The sequence below is a fragment of the Myotis brandtii genome, unplaced genomic scaffold (genome assembly GCF_000412655.1).
Source record: "Myotis brandtii unplaced genomic scaffold, ASM41265v1 scaffold99, whole genome shotgun sequence".
Lineage (NCBI taxonomy): Eukaryota > Metazoa > Chordata > Mammalia > Chiroptera > Vespertilionidae > Myotis > Myotis brandtii.
In genome coordinates, this window is record NW_005372121.1 from 1,343,520 (window position 1) to 1,349,649 (window position 6,130).

The window sequence follows — 6,130 nt, forward strand, 5'->3', positions numbered from 1 at the left end:
TATATGTGTCTTTATATTTAAAGTGGGTTTTGTTTTTGATTCACTCTCATAATCTGTCTTTTAATTGGTGCATTTATGCCACTGACTTTCAGAGTGCTTACTGATAGAGTTACTGCCATATCTGGCAGCTACTGGGGCTTCCGGGGCCCACCAGCGGCCTGGGACTGATCCTGTCCCAGGTGGCAGGCAGGCGGCTCCTGGGGCTTGCTGGGCCGGCCTGCCTGTGGCCCGGGACCGGATCGGGTCCTGGGTGGCAGGCAGGTGGCTCCTGGGGCTTGTGGGGCTGGTGTGCCAGTGGCCCGGGACCGGATCCAGTCCCAGGCGGCAGGCAAGCGGCTTCTGGCAATCGCCCACGGGGGCCTGGATGGTGGCTTGCACTGGCAGCTTGCGCTGTCCCGCCCTGCCTGCAGTATGCAAATTAGCTGCCATCTTTGTTGGCGGTTAATTTGCATATCTCGCTGATTAGCCAATGGGAGGCGTAGCGAAGGTATGATCAATTACCATGTTTGGCTATTATTCTATAGGATTTATTTTTTTGAGTTATGATGTCAGCATTTCAGATCCTTGTCTCAGGATGAACAAACAGCATGGCAAAGTTGCGGCTGTCCTATAAGCCCAGCTGGGATTTTCCCAGAAGAGGTAGCTTAGTCTCCCTTTATACCACACTAGAGGCCCAGTGCACGAAATTCCTGCATGGGGGTTGGGAGGTCCCCTCAGCCCAGCTTGCACCCTCTCCAATCAGTTCGGACATCCCTCTCACAGTCCTGGACTGCTGGCTCCTAATTGCTCACCTGCCTGCCTGCCTCGTCACCCCTAACTGCCCCCTCCTACTGGCCTGATTGCCCCTTACTGCCTCTGTGTGCTGGCCTGATCGTCCCAACCTGCCCCCCCTGCCGGCCTGGTTGCCCCTAATTGCCCCCTGCTGCCAGCCAGGTTGCCCCCAACTGCCCCTGCCCTGCTGGCCAGGTCACTCCTAGCTGTCCCCCCACCAGCCTGGTCACCTTTTATTCCCCCCCCTGCTGGCCTAGTCACCCCCAACTGCATGCAAGGGTCAATTTGCATATTACCCCTTTATTATATAGGATGACCCAATGAGAAAAAATTTTTTTTACTCAAATAAAACATCTATATCAATCAATCACTAAACATAGACATATGCTTTTAAAGATGTTAAATCTTTAGAGCACATTCTAAAGAAATATAAAATATCTAGCTTCGAATGAAATGCCATCACTAAATTCCAGAAGCAGCTAATCTCTGCCTAATCCCACTCCTGTGTCCTCCCAGGGATTAAGTAAGCAATTCATCCCACCATTTTTTTGGATTTAACAATCTTCCCAGCTGCATTTGTGGCTCCGCAGTGCTTTGGGGCTACAGAGCAACTTGGGCATCAAAGCTTTTATTTCATTCTTTGATCCTTCTCTTCAGGTTAGACCTTTTTTTCTGCCTGCTTGCAATTTCTCAAAGAGAAGGCATTAATAATTTGCCATTGGAGGGCTTCCAATTTCATTCTCATTTCTTTGTCTACTCTGCAACTTTTTCTTTTTTTTCCTCACAAGGAGCAGCAGCCTTTTTTGACACCATGTGCTTGGCTTTAGTAACTTGGAGGGGGATTACAGGAGCAGCCTTAGGGTTGTCTTTCCCGTGAGTCCCCTATGTTAGCATTTTCAGTCCCCTTGACCCGTTTCTCTTGCCTAATTCCTAACCCTTTTTAGCCAGTTGTGAAGTTACTATACATTGAATTAAGATTCTGTTTTCACAACTCTTGCAGATTTACAGCAGCTGTAATGGGCAGTTTTAAGCCAGAATTTTTTTAAAAAGATTATATCTGATCTCCCTTGTGCCTATAAATACTTAAGCAGAATATAATTAAGTTTAAAGTATAGACTTTACGGATTACTAAATAATAATTCTAAATGATTCCCCTTCCATTGTAGGAACTCATTATATATCTTTTGAGTAAATGAGAATAAGAACCTCTGATACTCACCTTCTTTTTCTTTACTTATTTTAGAGTGAAACTGTAAGGTTCAAAGAATAGAAGAATAAACATTTATGGCTTATGCTTCCTTTGTATTTCTCTAGAGGTGATCTTGGTATTTAGATGAAATTGTAATGGACATTTGAAAATGAAATCTGTTTCCACATTGGCTTATTTCAGACTGAAAGTAGTGGATGCAAATCTGCCTATCTAATCTTCTTAGTATAAATTTGCCTTTGATGTCATGGTTTCATAGTCTAAATGTGCATCTTTCTCATTATGCTCTGGCATACTGGTGTTTGGGGAGACATTTTCATTTGCTGTGCTGGCTTGACTAAGGGTCGGGGTGGGGGGGAGGGGAGGGAGGGATTGGTCTACCAGATGCCCCTGCTTGATAGTGGCTCACAAACGCCTGCATATATTGGATGTGCATGCCTATATCTGCGGGCATAAACCTTTGGAAAGCATCTGTGCTGAGGCAGCCCTAGTGGCATTCTTTATCTTCAGTTCTGTCTCTTTAGGAGGCCTCTCATCAAAGAGGAATAACTACAAAGCATTTGCTAGTTTCTGTCAGCAATTTAAATGCACACCAAATTTCTGTAATTAAAACATTTTTTTCAATTACTGTGACATAATGGCATTATTGTTGTATTTGCTGCCACTTTTCAGGTTAAAATGTGAAAGCTGAAAGACTGAGATTATAATTATTCTAATTCTCTAAAATATTATGATACCAGTTTAAGTGGCAGAAATTTTCTAGCCTTGCACTATGCTTGTACATCAAACATGAGTTAGCCACTGCTGGAAACATCATTTTATATTGGAGAACAATAAGGAAACAGATATATTTTGAAGGTAAAGCATTTTGAATGAAAAGGGTGAACTGAGAAATATTAATTTGAAAAAGTCTAAGTTATGAGGGGGAAAAAGTCTGCCAGTTTTGTTTGTCATTCTTCAGAGGAATTTCTTCTGGCTGGTAGCAGATGCAAGAGGATTGATTAATCATGCTGAGCGGCTGTATATTTTCTGTACTGAAATGGATGGATACTGGGCATAGCACAGGATTCTACATAATAAGGACCAGTCCACGGCTATCGTTCATTTTAATTTAAACCTTTAGGCACCCTCCAATTTCATACCCATATTAATGTTAAAATATATTTGGCATCCACTATGTGCCATACAATAGTATAAGAGTTTTAGAAGAAATTAGTTTCTATTTTTCTCCTAATCAAAATGGAAAAGCCAGACCAAGTGAGATATTAACACATGTACCTTCGTAGTGGCTCTATGAAAGAAGCATTTTATTTATTTTTTAAAGTACATTTAAAAAATGGGATGATATCCTATCCAATAAAGAGGGAATATGCTAATTGACTGCCCCACCCTCAAAGATGGTGGCGCCCACAGCCAATAAGGAGGGAATTATGCTAATTGACTGCCATACCCTCAGAGATGGTGGCTCCCAAAGCCACAAGATGGCCAGCAGGGGAGGGCAGCTGGGGGTGGCCAGGCCTGCAGGGGAGGCTAGTTGAGGGGGACCAGGCCTGCAGGGAAGGGCAGTTAGGGGGGACCAGGCCAGCAGGGGTTGGTCAGTTGGGGGTGACCGGGCCGGCAGGGGAGCAGTTAGATGTTGATCAGGCTGGCAGGGGAGTGGTTAGGGGTTGATCAGGCTGGCAGGCAGGTGAGCGGTTGAGAGCTAGCAGTCTTGGATTGTGAGAGGGATGTTCAACTGCCGGTTTAGGACCGGCAGTCGGACATCCCCTGAGGGGTCCCAGGTTGGAGAGGGTGCAGGCTGGGCTGAGGGACACCCCACTCCCCCAGTGCACGAATTTCATGCACTGGGTCTCTAGTTGGTTAATAAGATTATATAGTTTTCAAGTGTAGATTTCTATGATCCATGACCTGTTTAGTGCACTGTGTGTCCACCATTCAATGTCAAATCATCTTCTGTCACCATATATTTGCCTCCCTTTACCCTTTATTACTCCCCCTTTCTCCTTCCCTCTGGTAACCACCACACTGTTGTCTGTGTCTATAAGTTTCAGTTTATATCCCACATATGAGTGAAATCATATGGTTTTTAACTTTTCCTGACTTATTTTGCTTAAGATAATATTCTCAAAGTCTATCTATGTTGTGGCAAATGGCAGTATTTCATCTTTTCTTATGGCTGAATAGTATTCCATGGTAAATATGTACCACATCTTCTTTATCCTGTCCTCTATCGAAGGAAGCATTTATCTTGCTTCCGGCTGTTAAAGTGACTTCTAGCCAACAGGAATATCTTCTATTGATTTGAAGAGATGTTTCAGGTTTTTATCACATTATAAATTATTGTTAGTGTCCTTTATCAGAAGCTGTTTTATTACTTGAAAATGCACTTGCCCCAGATTCTGATGCCTGTTTAAAAGTAAGGATCTACTGTTACTTTTCACTGTTCCAAAAAGGAAACAGCCAAATGGTGATTGAAAAATCGTCAGCTGGCTAAGTTCCAGTGGTAATAAGTAGTCCATCTTGAAAAAGCATTCACAAGTTTCAGAAACTTTTGCGGCTATTCATTCGAAGATGCAGGGAGATAGTGCAAGAAATAGCTAACAAAGGCACCGCAGCCTGCAGGAGAATTGGGATTTCATTGTGTGCATCAAAAATAAATGAATTCAAGAGTAACCGCTTGAACAGGAATTCTCCCTTAATGTCTGTGGTGCAAAAATGTGTTCAGATTGTACTGGCTCTGAAGAGTAAAACTGGAAGTAAATTATTTTCTAGCTGCTAGCTTTCAATTTTGACGGACTCAAAGTGCTAGCTAACCTTGTAAAAGTGGAACAGAGAAGAGAGTAGTTTACATTTTTTTTCCTAATCAAAATGGAAGGAACAGACTGCGAGATAGCAGAGTAGCACTGAGATTTCCGATGGCAGAAGTTTATAAATAGGCATCAACAGCCCATTGCAAGCCTCAACAAGAACCACTTAAGTGTCCCATATACATTTTCAAGCAATTTTTATTTGGAATAAAGGGTCTAGGAAATGGTTTTGAGGTGTAAACACTGATGTTTATAGAGAGTAAACTGTTTCCTTTGAAGGCTTTTCAAGTGTATATTCAGCAGCCATGTAATTATGTAAATCCGTCAGGGACAGTTAGAAGCCAGGACCAAGGAAACAATAGGTCACAGGTTCAAACATGGCCTGGGCCAGTGAATTTCAGCTTCAGCCAAAGAGCAGCCTCGAGGCTGCCCGTGACCTGTTTGGCTTCTTTGTTCACAAGAGGATGGAGCACATAAAATTCAAACCCCTTTCCCAGGAAATCCACCTGAACTGTATGGCAGGCACGTCCTTTGTATCTCAATGGGTAAAACTTCATAACATATACACTTTGGAAGGGAGAGAGCTGCTATTTTTTTTTAACTTGTGCATCTGAGCACAGTAGAATGCATGTGAAATAAACAAGGCAGGACATCTTTATCATGTGATTTCCTTTGAATGAGTTTAGGGAATCAGTTACTTCACCCCCAAATTTACTCCAAGGGGCTGCACCCTTCTTGAGTTGCTTCTGCCTTCTTCTATCTGTAAAAGTGAGGCCATGATGCCTAGTTGTCAGGTTGTTGAAAGGATAAAATAAGATGATGGATGGGCAGCACCCAGGCCTGGCAGGCAGTTAGTAGCCAATAAATGATACCTATTATTATAATTTTCAGGACTGTGCAACAAGTATCAGTATTAAGTAGATGCAACAAACATGACTTTGAAACAGTGATATGAATTAATAAAAACACTAACCACCATTATATATGGAACATGAATACCCTGATTTTGTGGACCTCAGAAATTTGACATTCCCTACTGCATGGTAGCAGATAACACAGGCTTCAGTGAAGAATACTTTCACCATTAGTATAATCTGGTTCATACTAGGCGTTGAAGTGCCAAGAAATAGACACATAAAATAACAAGCAATGCTTGGATAAAAATGTGTTAGAAATTTAGGAAGCGTTTGGAGATGATCTTTAATGAATATGCAAATGTATTTCAATAACTACTAGAAGTTGTTTAGCAGAGTGAGTGAAAGGGAGAACAAAAGAAATGCAGACTGTATAGACCAGGCAAGAGACATATCCTTTTGTAGACAATATTTTTTTTGGTGGGTGGGTG

At 42.4% G+C, this 6,130-nt stretch overlaps 1 protein-coding gene across 1 annotated transcript in view; it reads left to right on the forward strand.

Moving 5' to 3' along the window:
* The window catches only part of MEGF6 (multiple EGF-like-domains 6), a 611,514-nt gene that overhangs the window by 102,917 nt on the left and 502,467 nt on the right, over positions 1-6,130 (forward strand). The window lies entirely within an intron of this gene.